This window comes from Somniosus microcephalus, chromosome 2, assembly GCF_052327205.1.
Source record: "Somniosus microcephalus isolate GS21.2 chromosome 2, FLI_Smic_1.0, whole genome shotgun sequence".
Lineage (NCBI taxonomy): Eukaryota > Metazoa > Chordata > Chondrichthyes > Squaliformes > Somniosidae > Somniosus > Somniosus microcephalus.
The window spans coordinates 330,366,316-330,387,538 of record NC_140988.1 but is presented as its reverse complement, the minus strand read 5'-3'; the positions used below and the strand labels follow the sequence as shown (position 1 = coordinate 330,387,538).

Here is a 21,223-nt window from a genome sequence, read left to right as displayed (position 1 = left end):
TGTGTGCTGTGAGGAGGATGCCGAGAAACTCCAGTATGATTTGGACAGGTTGGGTGATTGGGCAGAAGCATGGCAGATGCAGTATAATGTGGATAAATGCGAGGTTATCCACTTTGGTGACAAAAACTGGAAGGCAGATTATTATCTGAACGGCAATAGATTGGGAGAAGGGGAAGTGCAACGAGACCTGGGTGTCCTTGTGCACCAGTCGCTGCAGGTAAGCATGCAGGTGCAGCAGGCAGTTAAGAAGGCAAATGGCATGTTGGCCTTCCTAGCGACAGGGTTCGAGTACAAGAACAAGGATGTCTTGCTGCAGTTGTACAGGGCCTTGGTGAGACCACATCTTGAGTATTGTGTGCAGTTTTGGTCGCCTTATCTGAGGAAGGATGTTCTTGCCATGGAAGGAGTTCAGCAAAGATTCACCAGGCTGATACCTGGGATGGCAGGAATGACGTATGAGGAGAGATTGGGTCGATTGGGCTTATACTTGCTGGAGTTTAGAAGAATGAAAGGGGATCTCATTGAAACTTATAAACTTCTGACAGGACTGGACAGACTGGATGCAGGAAGGATGTTCCCGATGGCCGGGAGTCCAGAACCAGGGATCACAGTCTAAGGATAAGGGGTAAGCCATTTAGGACAGAGATGAGGAGGAATTTCTTCACCCACAGTGGTGAACCTGTGGAATTCTCTACCACAGAAGGCAGTGGAGGCCAATTCATTAAATATATTCACGAAGGAGTTAGATATATTTCTTAAGGCTAAAGGGATCAAGGGATATGGGGAGAAGGCAGGGACAGGGTACTGAATTTGGATGATCAGCCATGATCTCATTGAATGGTGGAGCAGGCTCGAGGGGCTGAATGGCCTACTCCTGCTCCTATCTTCTATGTTTCTAACTACTCCGGGTTGCTTCCCATCACTGGAGCAGCTTGCCAATGAGGAAGACTCTCCACAAGCCTCTCTGCAGGTTCATAGAGTCATAGAGTTATACAGCACGGATAGAGGCCCTTCGGCCCATCGTGTCCGCACCAGCCATCAAGCCCTGTCTGATCTAATCCCATATTCCAGCATTTGGTCCGTAGCCTTGTATGCTATGGCATTTCAAGTGCTCATCCAAATGCTTCTTAAATGTTGTGAGGGTTCCTGCCTCCACAACCCTTTCAGGCAGTGAGTTCCAGACTCCAACCACCCTCTGGGTGAAAAAGTTCTTCCTCAAATCCCCTCTAAACCTCCCGCCCTTTACCTTGAATCTATGCCCCCTAGTTATTGACCCCTCCCGCCCTTTACCTTGAATCTATGCCCCCTAGTTATTGACCCCTCTACTAAGGGAAAAAGCTCCTCAGCATCCATCCTATCTATGCCCCTCATAATTTTGTACACCCCAATCATGTCCCCCCTCAGCCTCCTCTGCTCCAAGGAAAACAAACCCAATCTGCCCAGTCTCTCTTCATAGCTGAAGCGCTCCAGCCCCGGTAACATCCTGGTGAACCTCCTCTGCACCCTCTCCAACGCGATCACATCCTTCCTGTAGTGTGGCGACCAGAACTGCACACAGTATTCCAGCTGTGGCCTAACCAGTGTTTTATACAGTTCCATCATAACCTCCCTGCTCTTATATTCAATGCCTCGGCTAATGAAGGCAAGTATCCCATATGCCTTTTTTACCACCTTATCCACCTGCTCCGCCGCCGTCAGGGATCTGTGCACTTGCACACCCAGATCCCTCTGACCCTCCGTCTTGCCTAGGGTCTTACCATTCATTGTGTATTCCCTTGCCTTGTTAGTCCCCCCAAAGTGCATCACCTCGCACTTTTCCGGGTTAAATTCCATTTGCCACTGTTCCGCCCATCTGACCAACCCATCGATATCGTCCTGCAGACTGAGACTACCCTCCTCGCTATTTACCACCCTACCAATTTTTGTATCATCCGCGAACTTACTGATCATACCTTTTACATTCATATCCAAGTCATTAATGTAGACCACAAACAGCAAGGGACCCAGCACCGATCCCTGTGGTACCCCACTGGCCACAGGCTTCCAGTCACAAAAACAACCTTCGACCATCACCCTCTGCCTTCTGTCACTAAGCCAGTTTTGTATCCAATGTGCCAAGGCACCCTGGATTCCATGGGCTCTTACCTTCTTGACCAGTCTCCTGTGCGGGACTTTATCAAAGGCCTTACTGAAATCCATATATACCACATCCACTGCGTTACCCTCATCCACACACCTAGTCACCCCCTCAAAAAATTCAATCAAATTAGTCAGACATGATCTTCCCTTGACAAAGCCATGTTGACTATCCCTGATTAATCCTTGCCTCTCCAAGTGGAGACAAATTTTGTCCCTCAGAATTTTTTCCAATAATTTTCCTACCACTGATGTTAGGCTCACTGGCCTGTAGTTCCCCGGTTTTTCCCTACTTCCCTTCTTGAATAATGGTTCTACATTAGCGGTTCTCCAGTCCTCTGGCACATCCCCTGTGGCCAGAGAGGTCCTGAATATATGTGTTAGAGCCCCCGCAATCTCTTCCTTTGCCTCACACAGCAGCCTGGGATACATTTCATCCGGGCCTGGGGATTTATCCATTTTTAGGCCAGCTAAAACCGCCAATACCTCCTCCCTCTCGATGTTAATATGTTCGAGCATATCACAGTCCCCCCGCCCTATTTCTATGTCTACATCGTCCTTCTCCATAGTGAAAACAGATGCAAAAAATTCATTTAGAACCCCTCCTACATCTTCCGGCTCCACACACAGATTGCCACTTTTGTCCCTAATGGGCCCTATTTTTTCCCTAGTTATCCTCTTACCCTTAATCTATATATATAAAGCGGCTCTTCTGTCTGTCTGTCTGTCTGTCCCCCCCCCGTCGCTCTCTCTCTTCCCCCCGTCGCTCTCTCTCTTCCCCCCCCGTCGCTCTCTCTCTTCCCCCCCCCGTCGCTCTCTCTCTTCCCCCCCCGTCGCTCTCTCTCTTCCCCCCCGTCGCTCTCTCTCTTCCCCCCCGTCGCTCTCTCTCTTCCCCCCCGTCGCTCTCTCTCTTCCCCCCCCCGTCGCGCTCTCTCTTCCCCCCCGTCGCTCTCTCTCTTCCCCCCCGTCGCTCTCTCTCTTCCCCCCCGTCGCTCTCTCTCTTCCCCCCCGTCGCTCTCTCTCTTCCCCCCCGTCGCTCTCTCTCTTCCCCCCCGTCGCTCTCTCTCTTCCCCCCCGTCGCTCTCTCTCTTCCCCCCCGTCGCTCTCTCTCTTCCCCCCCGTCGCTCTCTCTCTTCCCCCCGTCGCTCTCTCTCTTCCCCCCCGTCGCTCTCTCTCTCTTCCCCCCATCGCTCTCTCTCTTCCCCTCCGTCGCTCTCTCTCTTCCCCCCCAGTCGCTCTCTCTCTTCCCCCCAGTCGCTCTCTCTCTCCCCCCAGTCGCTCTCTCGCTTCCCCCCCCAGTCGTTCTTTCGCTTCCCCCCCCAGTCGTTCTCTCTCTTCCCCCCCCAGTCGCTCCCTCTCTCTCTTCCAACAACATGCCCTCAAAAAAGCCTCTGCACCCCCCCCACTCGCTCTCTCTCTCTCTCTCTTCCCCCCCCCACTCGCTCTCTCTCTTCCAACAACATGCCCTCGAAAAAGTCTCTCTCCCCCGTCTCTCTCTCTCCCCCATCTCTCTCTCTCCCCCAGTCTCCCTCTCTCTCTCCCTCAGTCGCTCTGTCTCTCCCCCCAGTCTCTCTCTCTCTCTCTCCCCTCAGTCTCTCTCTCTATCTCCCCAGTCTCTCCCTCTCTCTCTCTCTCCCCCTCAGTCGCTCTCTATCTCCCCAGTCTCTCCCTCTCTCTCTCTCTCCCCCTCAGTCGCTCTCTCTCTCTATCTCCCCATTCTCTCTCTCCCCAGTCTCTCTCTCTCACACGCCCAATCTCTCTCTCTCACACTCCCAGTCTCTCTCTCTCACTCCCAATCTCTCTCTCACACTCCCAATCTCTCCCTCTCACTCCCAATCTCTCTCTCTCTATCTCCCCATTCTCTCTCTCTCTCTCCCCAGTCTCTCTCTCTCACACTCCCAATCTCTCTCTTTCTCTCTATCTCCCCATTCTCTCTCTCTCACACTCCCAATCTCTCTCTCTCTCACTCCCAATCTCTCTCTCTCACATTCCCAATCTCTCTCTCTCTCACACTCCCAATCTCTCTCTCTCTCTCACACTCCCAATCTCTCTCTCTCACACTCCCAATCTCTCTCTCTCACACTCCCAATCTCTCTCTCTCTCACTCCCAATCTCTCTCTCTCTCTCACACTCCCAATCTCTCTCTCTCTCACTCCCAATCTCTCTCTCTCTCACACTCCCAATCTCTCTCTCTCTCACACTCCCAATCTCTCTCTCTCACACTCCCAATCTCTCTCTCTCACACACTCCCAATCTCTCTCTCTCTCTCACTCCCAATCTCTCTCACTCCCAATCTCTCTCTCACACTCCCAATCTCTCTCACACTCCCAATCTCTCTCTCTCACACTCCCAATCTCTCTCTCTCTCACACACCCAATCTCTCTCTCTCTCACACGCCCAGTCTCTCTCTCTCTCACACTCCCAATCTCTCTCTCTCTCTCACTCCCAATCTCTCTCTCTCACTCCCAATCTCTCTCACACTCCCAATCTCTCTCTCTCTCTCACTCCCAATCTCTCTCACACTCCCAATCTCTCTCTCTCTCACACTCCCAATCTCTCTCTCCTTCCCTCTCTCTCTCCCCTTCCCTCTCTCTCTCCCCTTCCCTCTCTCTCTGTCTCTCTCTCTCTCCTTCCCTCTCTTTCTCCTTCCCTCTCTCTCCTTCCATCTCTCTCTCCTTCCATCTCTCTCTCTCTTTCCTTCCATCTCTCTCTCTCTCTCTCTCTCTCCTTCCCCCCCTCTCTCTCTTTCTCTCTCTCCTTCCCTCTCTCTCCTTCCCTCTCTCTCTCCTTCCCTCTCTCTCTCCTTCCCCCCAGTTGCTCCCTCTCTCTCTTCCAACAACAACATGCCCTCGAGAAAGCCTCGGCACCGCCGGGCTCCCCCAGCTAGTCTATATATATAAAGCGGCTCTTCTGTCTGTCTGTCTGTCTGCCTGGTCTCTATACGTTTGGAAGTTACAGAGCGTACCGACGCGCGCGTCGCCTCAAAAGAAAGCTTGCGATTCCGGACCGGTCATCGGCGTATTTACGTTTCGGCCGGACAAAAATCCCGCCCGCGGTATCCCAAAAACGTTCAGCGTTCCGCTCATTAGCATCTCATTAGCGACCGTGTGACGTCGAGGTCTTCCTACAGTTGAGTGTCGAGTGACTCGACGATTGACCAATCCTACGCTTCGGTGACCTGACCGGTCGACCAATCGGTGCGTGTGTGTGTGAGAGAGGGAGGGAGGGAGAGAGGGGAGGGGGAGGGAGAGAGGGGAGGGAGGGATAGGACAGGGAGAGGACATGACAGGGAGAGGGGGGACACACAGGGGCAGGGAGACCAAACGCCCCAAAATTGCCCTCGCGCCCCAAAATTGCCCTCGCAACGCGGGGCTCCCCAGCTAGTATACTTATAAAACATCTTAGGATTTTCCTTTATTTTGCTCGCCAGTGTTATTTCATGGCCCCTCCTTGATCTCCTAATTTCTTTTTTAAGTATCCCCCTGCACTTTTTGTACTCCTCTAGGGCTTCCTCCGTCTTTAGCCTTTTGTATCTGCCAAAAGCCCTCCTTTTTTTCCTAATCCATTCTCGTATATCCCCTGACATCCAAGGTTCCCTGTGGTTTTTGGAACCACCCTTGACCTTTACGGGAACATGTTGTTATTGTATGATCCCAATCTCCCTTCTGAAAGCCTCCCATTGCTCTGATGCGGATTTTCCTGCAAGTAGCTGATCCCAGTCCATTTTGGCCAGATCCTGCCTTATCCTATTAAAATCGGCCTTCCCCCAATTTAGAACCTTTATTTCCGGCCCATCCCTGTCCTTTTCCATGACCACCTTAAATCTTACCATATTATGGTCACTGTCACCAAAGTGCTCACCTACTAGCACTTTTTCCACTTGGCCGGCCACATTCCCTAGAATTAGGTCCAGTACCGCCCCCTCTCTTGTAGGACTTTCTACATGCTGGCTCAAAAAGCTCTCCTGGATGCACTTTAAGAATTCTACACCCTCTGAGCCTTTCACACTCTGACTATCCCAGTTAATATTGGGGAAGTTGAAATCCCCCATTATTATTACCCTATTATTTGCACATTCCTCTGAGATTTGCCTACATATCTGTTCCTCTATCTCCCCCTGACTGTTTGGAGGCCTATAGTACACTCCCAGCCAAGTGCTTGCCCCCTTTTTGTTTTTAAGCTCCACCCATATGGCCTCATTAGAGGAACCTGCTAATATACCATCCCTCCTTACTGCAGTAATTGACTCCTTAATTAATATTGCGACACCCCCTCCTCTTATACCTCCCCCTCTGTCTCGCCTGAAGATTCTGTACCCCGGAATACTGAGCTGCCAGTCTTGCCCCTCCCTCAACCACGTCTCCGTGATAGCAACAATATCATACTCCCATGTGTTTATCAACACCTTCAGTTCATCCACCTTACTTGCAAGACTCCTTGCATTAAAATAGATGCCATCCAGCCTTGCCCTTATATATTTGCCCTGTCTACCAAGCTGACTTGTTTTTTTCTCTATAATTGGCAACACATCACCCCCTATTTCAGCTCCCCTCTGTATCCCATCCCCCTGCCAAGTTAGTTTAAACCCTCCCCAACAGTGCTAGCAAACCTCCCCGCAAGGATATTTGTCCCGCTCTGGTTCAGGTGCAACCCGTCCGACTTGTACAAGTCCCACCTTTCCCAGAAGCAGGCCCAGTGATCCAGGAAAGTAAAACCCTCCCCCCTACACCACCTCTTTAGCCACGCATTCATCTGCTCTATCCTCCCATTCCTATACTCACTAGCACGTGGCACTGGGAGTAATCCAGAGATTACAACCTTTGAGGTCCTGCTCTTTAATCTGTTACTTAGCTCCCTAAATTCTTGATGCAGGACCTCATCCCCCTTCCTACCTATGTCGTTGGTCCCAATGTGGACCACGACCTCTGCCTGCTCACCCTCCCCCTTAAGAATGCCCTGTAGCCGCTCAGTGACATCCCTGACCCTGGCCCCAGGGAGGCAACAAACCATCCTGGAGTCACGTTTGCGGCCACAGAAACGCCTATCTGTTCCCCTTACGATAGAATCCCCTACCACTATTGCTCTCCCACTCTTTTTCCTCCCTTCCTGAGCAGCAGAAGCGTCCCTGGTGCCAGGAAGCTGGCTGCTGCTGCCTTCTCCTGGTGAGTCATCCCCCTCAACAGTATCCAACTTGGTATACCTGTTTGAAAGGGGGATGTCCGCAGGGGTTCCCTGCACTACCTGCCTGCCTTTGTTGCTCCGCCTGATGGTCACCCCGTGCTGCCCTACCCTGAGGCGTGAACAATTAGCTAAACGTGCTATCCACGACCCTCTCAGCATCGCGCATGCTCCAAAATTCATCCACCTGCAGCTCAAGCGCCGCAATGCGGTCTACAAGTAGCTGCAGCTGGATGCATTTCCCGCACACATGGTCGTCAGGGACACTGGCAGCGTCCCTGACTTCCCACATGGAGCAAGAGGAGCAGAACACGGGTCTGAACTCTCCTGCCATGACTTACTCCTTTAATTAATTACAAAATTTATTGAATACCCCAGTTACAGGTATACTCTAGGGCGCTTTATTTACCAACTATCCCCACTACACCACAGAAATTTAACACCACAGAATTCAAGCTTGTATTGAAAAGAGAGAAATACTCACCAACCAATCACTTACCTGCTCCCTGGTGACGTCACACTTGGATTACTTTTTACCTCTCTCCTGGAACCTGGATTGGTTGGCCGGACAATCGCTGATTTTTCAACAACAAAAAAAATAAAATAGAAAGGACAGCACTTTAAAATTTAAAAGGTATGTGTCGAGGTTATTAGTGCAAGTTTTTTTTAACAGGCGCAAACAAACATTCCATGTAAACTTCAATCATCATTTAACCGGCTTTGCCCTCTCTCGCAGTATATGCTTGAGAAATTAAAATCTGCATTTCATCACTTTAGTAACAGACACGGGCCATAACCTTTATCGAAAGAGGAAGGACATAACAACTCTACTGCCCACACAAAACTTTCCTCCCACTGGTTCCCAATTGAAACAGCCACAACGTGCCCACCCGGCCCGGCCCGGCCTCGCGCGCGCGCTCTTGCTTTTCTCAAGTTCCCATTGGACCGGCTCGATTGCCAATCACAAGGCGCGCTCATCGTTCGCTCCATTGGTCAGTCGCGGCCGGCGTTTCGCCCGCGTCATCTGGAACGGAGGCGGCTGAAGGTCACGGCGACAGTTGGGGCGTGCGATCTGGCGTTCGAGATCTGTGGCTTGGCTGAGGCTAAGATTGGGCGGGCGTGAGTGAGTTTGGTGGAGGTTGGCGTCGCGGTAAGTTGTTCCGCCCGGCCCCTGGGCAATTAAAAAAAAAACACTAACTTCCTTCTAGCGGATACAGTACGGTTTTCTGATTTACAGAAATGGCATCGCTGGGAATCTGATATTCGAACATGCGCAGCCGGTCGGCCAGAAAGATGCGGCTTTGGTGGGTGGGTGGGTCGGTCTGTGTGGAGGATGCTGTTTACCGGATGCTGGTCCTGTTCTGTTGAAAGAAAGACTTGCATTTATATAGCGCCTTTCGACCACTGGACGTCCCAAAGCGCTTTACAGCCAATGAAGTAATTTTGAAGTGTAGTCATTGTAGTGATGTGGCAGCCAATTTGGGCACAGCAAGCTCCCACAAACAGCAACGTGATAATGGCCAGATAATCTGTTTTTGTTCTGTTGATTGAGGGGTAAATGTTGCCCAGGACACCGGGGATAACTCCCCTGCTTATCTTTGAAATAGTGCCATGGGATCTTTTACACTTACATGAGAGCAAACGGGGCCTCGGTTTAACATCTCATCTGAAAAACGGCACCTCTGACAGTGCAGCACTCCCTCAGTACTGCATCGGAGTGTCAGCCTTTGATTTTGTGCTCAAGTCTCTGGCGTGGGATTTAAACCCACAACCTTCTGACTCTGAGGCGAGAGTGCTACCTACCCACTGAGCCACTGGCTGAGGATGGGACTGGGCCGTTGCACAGTGGAGCATTTCTCTGAGCCCAGAATGTTTTTGGTTAATTATGTAATTCCTTATCAGTTTAACTTTCTGGAGGACCGTTCATTTTATAGAAAGACTTTTCAAGAAATGCGCCAAACTGCATGCAGTTTAAAAAGAAACCTGTAAGGGGGGTTATCTTACACCCAGGTAGTCCTGGGTACCTCAGGCTGATGTACAGTCCCTGAGGAGTTTGGGGCTTTTGACTGTTTATAGCAAATCACAGTCCTCAGAGAATTTCTCTGAGTAAGTGTTTCTTGGTTGTTTATACCAGATACAACCCCAGGCAGAGTTTCAGCCTGTCCCACTTAATCTAACTGCTCATTCCCAATTGCAGCTCATCCCCCAAATTACTGGCGTGAGGTTTTGAATCCCACTTCCCCCACTACTGTTCTACAACGCGAATTACAGCTTGGACATTTGTGACAGATTCAAATTGCAGTAACCAGAAGCAGACACCGGATAAAAGATACAACTCACTTTATTTGGACACGTGAAACACAAGCAAGGCAATAATCTCAGTACCGAACTCCACACAGCACTTCCCACTGAAAGTTCCTTGATGTCTTTAAACCTGAACAAGTTCTTAAAACAGCACCTTAAACATAGAACTTTAAACTTGACCAATCGTTCTGGGAAGGGAAAACATAGGGTGAAACCGAACTAAAATGACCTTAAACCCTATTCCTATTACCACCAGCCTCCCATCCTCCTATCACTAAGTGGGGTGATCCTCATTGAGGAAAGCTCATACTCACAGTCCCCTTCCGTACGGTTTTGAAAACGCTTTCGGTCCGGAACAGCGCGCTTTTCTCCGCCCCCCCCCCCCCCCCCCTCGCTCTCCGGTCTCTGGTTCCGATGCCTCCGTGGTCCGCGGGCTGCTTCTTCCTTCCTTCTCGTCGGGCGTTCCTTTGACTCTGCCTCCACACGCACATGCTGTCTGTGAGATTCTCACCCCAGTTATACTGTATCTGGGCTTGAGAGTCCTTTGTCTTTAGATACCAATAATGGTCTGGTGATGGCTGTCCCTTTGTGTCCGGTCCGGTGCTCAAAGTGTGAGTAGGTGCGAAGTGTAGACTAGATTGTCCGTTAATCCTTTTCCTTTGTCTTGTTTGGCTTTGGAAGCTCCTGGCTCTGACCAGTCTGTTCCCTCTTTGTGAGGTTTGTTTTGGGTTGAGCTCTTGCCCTGTAGAGGTGTTGCATCTGGTGTTTTGGGTTGGGGTGACCAGGGCCTTTAGATGCTAATGGCCCCCAGTTCACCCTTCCTTCTGGAATGTTCTGTCGGTTGAGAATGATGTGTTGCCTTTTTAAAGAAAATGTTTTTCATGGGATCCAAAAATTCCTCCTTTCCGGGGTCCGGGGACCCCTTCCAACTCTGGGTAGAGGTTCTCGTATGGCCTCTCCCCAACTGGGAGACCCCCACCTTCCCCTCAGCTTAAACTAGAAATTACCACGCACACGCAATTCAAAATCACACAGTTTAAACAGGTTTCTGGGGAAATGCCCCCTTAGCTCGGGCGATCCGCAGCTTTCTGGGACCCTGCTGTGTCCTTGGGATCCTTGTGACCCTTACAACCCTTTTTAGCCATTTGCATTTTAATGCGGCATCACCTGAAGTAAGTTCAGTGCTGCGATAGCTGGAATAGGGTTTGCAATGCCCATCCTGGTGGTGGAGCAATGCAAGTAGATATGTGGGACTGTTTTTCTGAGTGTTCAATAAATGTATAACTTCTAACATTGCTTAATGACCAGATAGACAATCAGATTATACAAGATCAGTTAAACATGGAATTCATTTATATAAAGAATACGAGGGAGAGCAGGACATTGAAAGGATCTGTGAATATATGGAACCATATGATAACTTTATAGCTGGAGTTATACTTACTCCAAACTCATCAGTATATGACACCCTGCATGGATTAGTCACCTTGAGATGCTGCTATTTCTGTGTTGATGCAAATCCACAACTGCACTGCAGCTTTTACATTATACAACTGTGTGAGATTGGTTGCTGACATGTGTCTTTTGTTTCCCAGCACCTGTTTTAAATGAAACTAGGTAAGGTTCCTGTAAATATTCTAATAACTATTGTAAAGTTATCTAGCCTGTTAAGATAATATATTAAATGGGGTTATGCCACAGTTAAAATACAATATTAAATGATTTGTTAACCAAATCCTGGATGAACGTTTTAAATTTTTCTTCTAAGTTGGAGCTTTCCCAAATGCTCCCTTGGCCGCTATCTTGGAGTAGGACTTAAAGTTGCCAGGCTATCCAGCTGTGCATTTGATATAGCACCAGTAAACTATTTTGTGGGTGTTTTTTTTTGTAAAGTAGCTGCAAAAATTGGGAAATGCTAGGGGAGAAATCATTCCCCTTAAAAGGCTTTAGTTGGGCTGCATTTATGAAACTCTAGCTTCTTTAAGTGGTGTGTTGCTCCTTTTTTGATGGCACCAGACTAATTACAGTACTTTTCTAAAAAAGTAGATGTGTGTCTGTTTTTAAGGCAACATGGTTTAATTGCTTTACATTGTTGAAATTAATGCTTGGGTCCATTACAGATTGGGTGGGCTGCAAATGAGGAACCTGGTTTTAGGGGCAGGTCAATTGAATCTGAAGATATTCTAGCTCCCATAAAGTATGATAACAGGAATTTACATTAGACAGTGTTACATCTAGAATGTTTGCATGCTGTTTTTTGGTAAACAGACTTGGGAGGGGAAGAGGTGACAGAAGGGCAAAGATAGTAGTAAAATATATGGGAGTGAGGGATCAGATCAAAGAAAAACAACCTGCAGACAGCTCACATCAAACAGATTATTTTGGTAGATCTGGGCATTGTAACTCCAGATGTTACTGCCTTAAGAGAGCCTACCTATACTATTTTATAATATCTGCCAGTTGTGTGCAGTACAGATTATGGAATATCTTTTAATTTAGCAGTTTCTCATTTCAATAACTTAAGTGGGAGTGGGAAAAGCTGGAAATAATATCCTAGTTTAAAATCAATGTAGATTAATAAATTGCGTCATTGTTGGATGCAATGATCACTGACATTGACGCTGCAGTATTAGTATGTCCATGAGCTTAGTGCCGGGTCTGAGGTCCTGGTCTGCAAACACTCTCTTCCTCAGGCGACCGAAGGCTGCACTGGCACACTGAAGGCGGTGTTGGACTTTGTCATCGACGTCTGCCCTTGTTGACCGTAGGCTCCCGCGGTATGGAAAGTGGTTCACGTCCAAGGCCTTGTCGTGGATTTTGATAATCAGGGGGGCAGTACTGTGTGGCGGGGGCAGGTTGGTAGAGGACCTTTGTCTTAGGATGATTAGTGTAAGGCCCATGCTCTCGTACGCTTCAGTGAAGGTGTTGATGATGGTTTGGAGTTCGACCTCATGCAAGCGTCGTCTGCATATTGTAATTCGACGACAGAGAATGGGACGACCTTGGCTCTGGACTGGAGGTGACGGAGGTTGAACAGTTTCCCGTTTGTTCTGTAAATTAGCTCCACTCCAGTGGGGAGCTTACTGAGGGTGAGATGGACCGTTGCAGCAAGGAAGATCGAGAAGAGCGTTGGTGCGATGACACCGCCTTGCTTGACTCCGGTCCGTACGTGAATTGGGTCTGTGGTGGAACAGTTAGTCAGGATCACGGCTTGCATGTCGTCGTGAAGCAGGCGGAGGATGGTGACAAACATTTGAGGGCAGCCGAATTTGAGGAGGACACTCCATAATCCCTCACGGTTGACAGTGTCGAAGGCTATGTACAGCGGTTGGTGCTGTTCCCTGAATTTCTCTTGTGATTGACGTGCAGTGAAGATCGTGTCCTTTGCGCCCCTTAGTGGGCGGAATCCACATTGCGTCTACAGAGCAGTAGCGATACCCGCCCTGCTGTATGCCTCAGAGACATGGACCATGTACAGCAGGCACCTCAAAGCACTGGCGAGGTACCACCAACGCTGCCTCCGCAAGATCCTGCAAATCCATTGGCAGAATAGGCGCAACAATGTTTGATTTCTCGCTTCGGCCAACATCCCCAGCATCGAAGCTTTGACTACGCTCGATCAGCTCCGATGGACGGATCACATAGGGGGATGATACGAGACTCCCAAAACAAGCGCTCTACTCGGAGCTCCAACATGCCAAGAGAGCCCCAGGTGGGCAGAGGAAACGCTTCAAGGACCCCCTCAAAGCATCCTTGAAAAAGTGCAACATCCCTACCACCACGTGGGAATCCCTGGCCCAAGACCACACGAAGTGGAGGAGAAGCATCTGGGAAGGCGCCGAACACCTTGAGTCTCTTCACCGGGAGCAAGCACAAGGAGCGCACGTCAACCCAAGCACCCCACCCACCGTTTGCCCCACCTGTGACAGAGACTGTAGGTCCCGCATTGGACTCCTCAGTCACCTGCAAACTCATTTTTAATGTGGAAGCAAGTAATTCTCGGTTCCGAGGGACTGCCTAAGAAGATGATTAGTATGTATTTAAAATAAAATAGTTTGGAAGAAATAATTAGATTTTCTGTTACTGAAAGCACATGATGCTACTGATTTTTGTCACTCTAATTTAATGTTAGAAATCTAAACTAGCTCCATAACCAATAATGAAACTTGTTGGGGTTGTATCTGCTTGGAGAATTCTTTAAGATGGCAAATGTAAATCTTCTAAAGAGAGGAAAAGTGAAAGCCACTTGAGTTCGATATTGCTGCTTTTAAAATGCTCTCAATATGATAGAGTAATATTAAATTGTCACTTCATAAGACCTAAAGGGAAGCTGTATGCACCAGAATAAAGTGGTGGAGAGGCGATGTACATTTGAAAGATGTAAAGTGAGGCCATGTACACTAAACATAGGTGAAGGGATTGCATCGGCATAAAAGTGCCAGCCTGGCTTGAGCGTCTGATCCCAATGTGACTTACGCATGAAAGTCAAGTGCGAGATTCTCTCTAGGAATCTGTCTCGCAACACTTGAACTTGGCACACGTGGAGTGTAATTCCATTCCATGGATGGAATGTTTGCCATATATGTACATCAATTATTTTTCATAGAAATATGTATGAAATGCAATGTGGAAACATACCATTCAGTCCAACCAGCCCATGTCAACTTTTACCCTCTGCAGGCAAATAATTTTAATTACATTTCCCCAGCCTGTTCCTGCATTGCTTCAACCTCTCCCTTCATCCACCTATCCTATCTTGAATGTTGACATTGTTTTTGCCTCAATCGCTTACCCTGGAAGTGAATTCCATGTGCTCATAACTCTGAAATGAGTAGTTTCTCCTGTTCTCTGTTCAAATCTCTTGCATTTAATCTTGTATCTATGGCTTTTTTTGGACCCTGCAACTACCAGAAACTACCCTGTCTCTTTTCATAATTTTAAACACTTCCACCATCTCACTCTAAAATCTAATAAGAAAAGACCCAATTTTTCCAAGTCTTTCCTTGTAGTTGTATTTCTGCTTACTAGATAGCATCCTAACGCATCTATGTTGTACCCTCTCCAAAACCTTGATATCCTTCTTGCAGTAAAGAGCTCAATACTGCATACAGTGCGACATTAAGGTTTTACATGGGCTCCTCGTTATCTCTTGGTTTTTATATTCTGTACCTCGTGATGAAACCTAGAATATCATTAGCTTTTATCAGAGCCCAATCAACCTGCGATGCTGCCTTTAATGTTCTGTGACCCTGTACCCCCAAATCCCTCTGCTGTTCCACAGCACTAAGCACACACTCATTGACTGTAATTACTGCTGTTATTTTTTTACCAGAATGCATCACCTCACATTACCTAACATTGAATTCCATCTGCCACTTTTTAACCCATTCCCCCATTTTATCAATATCACTTTGCAACTTGATTTGGTCTTCTAAATAATTAACTATACTTATTTTTGTATCATCTGCAAATTTTGACAGCACTCCCTCTAGGCCTATATTCACTGGTTTTTCAGGCAAAAACATTTGGGCTGTTCAAAATATTGTTCAATGGTTCAAATACTATGTAAGACACAAGTTCAAAAGGAGGAAGTTTAGAGTAAATGGGTGAAAAAGTTCTTTCTGATTTTCTAAAAGATGATGTTGTGAAATATAGTATAAGAAATTCCTTGAAGCAGACAGGGATTCAAGAAATGGCAAAAGAGGATATTGGATGGGCTTTATTGTACTCAATAATTTGTTCTTGTGTTTCAAGTGTTGGTAGCCTTGAAATAATTTTATATGCTATGTGTCTGCCATATAGTGCAAAATAACACATTATTCTGTGTCTGTTAATCATGTAACTGTTAATTTTTGCTTACAGAACTGATGGCTTTAATATTGAGACTGATATTTTTCACTAGTGCATTCAGTGTATCTCAAAGTTAGGTATGAGACTGTATCTAGTTGATTACTCTTATTATAGACTTCAAGATTTTTAAAAAAAGATCTTCCCTAGTATGGTATCTGTTAGTTTCACAGCGTATGGGGATTTTTCTTCCCTCATGCATACAAAGTTCGAGTTTCTTGCTGTGCCTGGAGTATGCCAGAATCTTTATGCCGTTCTAAGTTGCATTGTGCCTGGACACAACCTCCAGCTTTTGTATCAGAAAATCATTTGCAATACATGATAAGAAAATTTTTATACAGCATGATTGTGTCAAATGTACATTTACAGCTATATGACACTGCATGGCGAGCCAGCCTAACTGATTAATGATCAGCAGTGTCCTGGAGTACTGCAGACCTGCCTGGTTCAAGTATTGGATTGAGTCTGCTGGAGAGGATTGTCTTGGTTCCAAACTTCCATCAGTGGGTACGTAATCTTGGAACCAGCTTCATTCCAGATATCCCCTGCCTGCTTCTCACCAACGAGGATAATAGCTGGTTGTTCATTTAGATAACAGACCAGCACAGATTTGAAGCTTTGCCAAGCAGATAGCAAGAGCCAGGAGCTCCTCACAGGAGTATAATGAGCAATATAACTCACTATAAAAATGAATGAGGGCCATTGTCCTCTTGACCACAGCATGAACACATGTCATACTCTACCCAGTACTGGATGAGCAGCAATTTCCTCCCAACTAAATATTGGGAAGACCGAAGCCATTGTTTTCAGTCACCACCACAAATTCCGTTCCCTAGCCACCGACTCCATCTCTCTCCCTGGCCATTGTCTGAGGCTGAACCAGACCCTTTGCAATCTTGGTGTTCCAGTTGACCCTGAGATGAGCTTCTAACTTAATAGCCGCTCCATCACCAAGACCGCCTACTTCCACCTCTGTAACATCGTCTGCCTCCACTTATCTGCTGCTGAATCCCTCATCCATGTCTTTGTTGCCTCTAGACTTGACTATTCCAATGCTCTCCTGGCCGGCCTCCCATCTTCCACCCTCTATAAACTTGAGCTGATCATAAACTCTGCTGCCTGTATCCTAAGTCGCACCAAGACCCCTGTGCTTTCTGACTGATATTGGCTCCCAGTCCGACAACACCTTGATTTTTAAAATTCTCATTCTTGTTTTCAAATCCCTCTATGGCCTTGCCCCTCCCTAGCTCTGTAACCTCCTTCAGCCCTACAACCTCCTGAGATCTCTGCACTCCTCCAATTCTGGCCTCTTCCACATCCCTGATTTTAATCACTCCACCATTGACGGCTGTGCCTTCAGCTGCCTAGGCCCTAAGCTCTGGAATCCCCTCCCCAATCCCCTCTACCTCTCTCTTTAAGACGCTCCTTAAAACCTCTCTTTGACCAAGCTTTTGGTTACCTGTCCTAATATCTCTTTGTGTGGCTTGGTGTCAAATTTTATTTGATAGCACTCCCGTGAAGCACATTGGGACAGTAAAGGCGCTATATAAATCCAAGTTGTTGTTGAGTACTGGTTCCGCCTGTTGGAAGTGCTGAGCTTCAGAAGCAGCATCTGCTTGGCTCTCTGCGACCCAACCATGGTAAGCACCAAATTCTAGACATGGCCATGTTCTCGTACATGGCCTCCAGGTAATCCCTTCTACCAACTGTCCAAGTCTGGTTTTTTTTTTCGCGAACAGTGTGGTTCAGCCTCAGACAGATGTTAGGGAGAGGGATTGAAGTCAGTCGCTAGGGAACGGAGTTTGTGGCGGGGACCAAAACAATTGCTTCGGTCTTCCCAATATTTCATTGGAGAAAATTTCTGCTCATCCAGAACTGGATGTCGGACAAGCAGTCTGACAATTTAGAGACCGTGGAGGGGTCGAGAGAAGTGGTGGTGAGGTAGAGCTGGGTGTCATCAGCGTACATGTGGAAACTGACGCTGTGTTTTCAGATGCTGTTGCCAAGGGGCAACATGTAGATGAGAAATAGGATAGATCCTTGGTTGGGGGGGGGGGGGGGGACACCAGAGATAACGATGCGGGAGTGGGAAGAGAAGCCGTTGCAGGTGATTCCCTGGCTACGATTAGACAGATAAGAATGGAACCAGGCGAGTGCAGTCCCACCCAGCTGGACGATGGTGGAGAGGCGTTGGAGAAAGATAGTGATCAACTGTGCCAAAGTAGCTGAAGAACTGCCTCCTCTCATTTATTTGTTCATTCATTTGCATATTAACATAGCTGATGTGAGCACAACATTAAATGTGAAGTGCCTCATCAGAGTGACGGATAAGTAGAACTTTAAAAAATCATCTTGTCCCCCATCCAGAGTTATACAAGTGTTGCTCAACCTATTTTTTTTCTTTGTTGACACAAGTGCTATTGCTGATCTGTAAGGCACACAAAGTTTAACCAAAACAGGAAGGGAAAAGGTAAGAGCAAGCAATTCAAATAAATGGATGTGAACTTCAGGGCATTTTATAGCCTTGTTGCCTTTAACCTTATTTGCAGTTAGTGCTACTCAAAGCAATTAAGCATGACCTCAAACATTTCTATCTGTTCTGCTTTCTGAGCTGGTTCCGGCTTTATCTGCTTGTGACTCAAATGTAATGTGGGTTCTGACTGACCAATGACCTTTGTCATAAGCTTATGTGCAAGCATTTCTTTGCTTTTAAAATGTAGGAAATGAGTTGAGTCAAAGATTCAAAATTCAGTATCTGTATCTACCCCCTTGTAAGGTTCGCAAGAATTTCGGAAAATTTCTACAGCCCTGAAGATTATTTTTGATTAAAGAAAACCTGGGTGGAATATATCTTTAAAAACCCAGAGCATCAAAAATGGCTGTCAGGCCTCGTGGCAGAAGACAAAAGACAGCCTGGCTGTATATCTTCAATCACGGGCTGACAAAGGATTTGAAAACACCAGCCTGCGCGAATGTTTAAGTACTTGAAACTGTCAATCAACTGCAGTTTAGGAAGTTTCACCCACAGGACAAAGGATGTTTGTTTACAGAACTCTCTACAATGTTGACTGAAAGGCTTAAGTACTTAAAGCTGTCAATCAATTGCGGTTGGGCGGTGACCGCAGGACAATGCTTTGTTTACAAAGCACTTGAGTGATGTTGACTGAACACTTAGGATTCAGTGAGACTTTTTTTAAACTGAGCTCAAACCAGTTAAAATGAATGGGAAAACACATTCAAACCCATTACAGTCAATGGGGACAGACCAATCCCTTTTGTATAGCCCAGATACATCCAGATTTGGGCACCAAGATAACGGCTCCCAATGGGGTATAAAGATAGCCCCTCAGGAAGCCATTTTCTCTCTCTGCCGCCTTGCCTCCGTGCCCTGCCTACGAAAGGAACAGCTCAACAGCCCGCAAATATCAATTTTGGTGTAAAATAATGTATCTGCATGGCATAAACTGAACAATACTGACACCTTCAGTACCCCTAAACCCATTGATGATATTGGACTTTTTTTGTGGTGTGAAAATTCTCCAAATACAACTCTTGCCTGGCTGAATCCTGCTTAAAGGAAACACAAATAATCTTGAGGTTGAGAGGAAATATTTCAATTTTAAATCTAGTAAAGCTCCTGCGGGGTTGCTTACGGATTGAAATTTAAAGGACAAAAATAAAATGTGCGAGGTAGGACCTACAGACTGAGAGGTGGGGGGCGGGGGGGGGAGGCAAAGAGTTGAGGGACCTGCTGCTGCCTTTCGCATAGCACTTTTATAAAAAAAAAATTTTAAAAAAAAAACTTTTTCTTCTTTCATAGCTTGCATTCCTCTCTTTTAGGATTTCCCTTTCCTCCTTTTTGTGTTTTTATTTTTACTGTACATGAGCGAAAGCTGACAAAACATACAATTCCACATGCAGAGATTGTGGGGCACTGAGCTCATGAGTTGTCTATGGAGAGATGAAAATCAATTGCAACCCAAGGCCCAGCTCAAGAATCAAAGATCTAAGGAATTGACCTTCTGCTCCATTCCCTGCGACAGAGGAAAGGCTGGCGTATAAGTTGTTAAACATACTTGAAGATGGAATGAATAAGATTATTTTTATAGAATTGTTACCTTTTTTATAAATTTTACTTTTGGAGGTGGGTTGGGAACCATGAATGGCTGCTCAAAGAATTTGAATATTTTTCAGGGCTATGATTTGAACTTTTTTTTTTGAAATGGTGAAAAAACTGTTAATTCCACATTCCGTAAGAATGAGGTGATCGTCGGCATGTTTTTGCACCCTACATGCATCAGCCATGCACCAGATGCAAAACTTAGAACTTGTAGATAGATCACTTGCCTGCTGCCCCTGTTGTTACACCGAAGTCTTTTTTTTATTTTCTTGCAATAGCTCCAACACTTTGGGTCTAAAATTCAACAAAAAAATACTCTGCCAACACTAGTCACAAGTCCATTGTGTTAGAGAAGTTCTTGGAAATTGCTGGGGCCATTTTAGAACACATTTCTCGAATTACAAATCATCGAAATGATCCCGAAAGTAGTAATGCTGTCTCGATAATTAATTCAATTGACTTTGCATAGGTTAACCAAGTATATTGTTATTTTGGGTATGTGGACAGTGAATGCATAAGCTCTGCACTTTGTTCTGCCCCTCCCTGGTAAAAAATTAAGTTGCCAGCAGCCGCACCTCGGAGGACTTCAACTCGCGGCCATTTTTGTCATTGGCAAGATTTCACCATGAAGTAATGGGTTTCTTAGATTTTCTTCAGTACTGGAGGATTTTTAACTATAGAAATAGAAGGTTAAGCAACATATTGCACTGTATGACTTTGGAATATGGGATATAAACACAAGTAAATGTGTAACCAGGCTTCAATAAGCACTACTGTTAGACCAATGTCAAGTATATTTAGCAGCATGAGTGGGCGTGGCTGCTGTAAGTGAATGTATGGTTACTGAACTGTGATCGTACATTTGTACATTAACCATGCAGGAAGTTGAACCCGTTTGGATCATTGACTTTTATTGTCCACTGTTAGTCTATTTAGTGATTCAGCAACCTTCACTTTAAGCTCCGCTGCGAGCTGGATGAAAAGTTATTAATATTACTTCCTGCTAACCAGAAGTAATTAGTTGTATTGGATCGCCTCCATAAATAATTCAAATAGTAAGTTTTGATTTTCATTAAAGATGTGTACATTGGTGGTCTTGTCTAATGTTGTTATACCTGGTGCACCAAATGAGACTTTAATGTGTGATTAGCAATAGATTAATCACTGTAAACTCCAGTCAAAATCAGCTGATTTCTACAAGCCCATACAGAGCACGAACTGGTGTCACCTCCATGTTTGCTTATGTTTCCAAACCGGCGCTGCTTTCTGGGAATGATTTGTGAAGTGCCACTTTTGGGGGAGAGAGGGGCTTCATTATTACCACTTTCAAACACCCTCTGCAGTTGGCTTACAGTGGCATTTGCAGAAGTCTGGAGGCAAATTATTCACCTCCGCTGCATTGATTCATGACTTGGAGAAATTACAGGGTGTAGAAAGTAGAGCAATTCCTACCCCTGCAAAAACCTTGTCAAATTTAACAGAATGACCTGATGATAAATACTCTCATCTGGGGTTCAGAGGATGTAAATCTTGACTTAAATGATATCTGAACTTCTGGGAGCTTTTTTGCAAATCCAGCTAAGCATCTGACCTATATGTAGGGGCTTTATTTTCTGAATTGGTTTTAAAAGGATTTAA

At 46.4% G+C, this 21,223-nt stretch overlaps 1 protein-coding gene across 2 annotated transcripts in view; it reads left to right on the top strand.

Annotated features, from left to right (window-relative positions):
* Positions 1-8,322: 8,322 nt before the first annotated feature.
* The window catches only part of me2 (malic enzyme 2, NAD(+)-dependent, mitochondrial), a 119,907-nt gene continuing 107,006 nt past the window's right edge, over positions 8,323-21,223 (top strand). Inside the window, exon 1 of one of the 2 annotated variants that reach the window (XM_085974866.1) lies at positions 8,323-8,464. The gene's annotated coding sequence lies outside the window, so the exon portion shown is untranslated. The remainder of the gene's footprint in view (positions 8,465-21,223) is intronic. The other variant, XM_085974857.1, reaches the window with a different exon arrangement.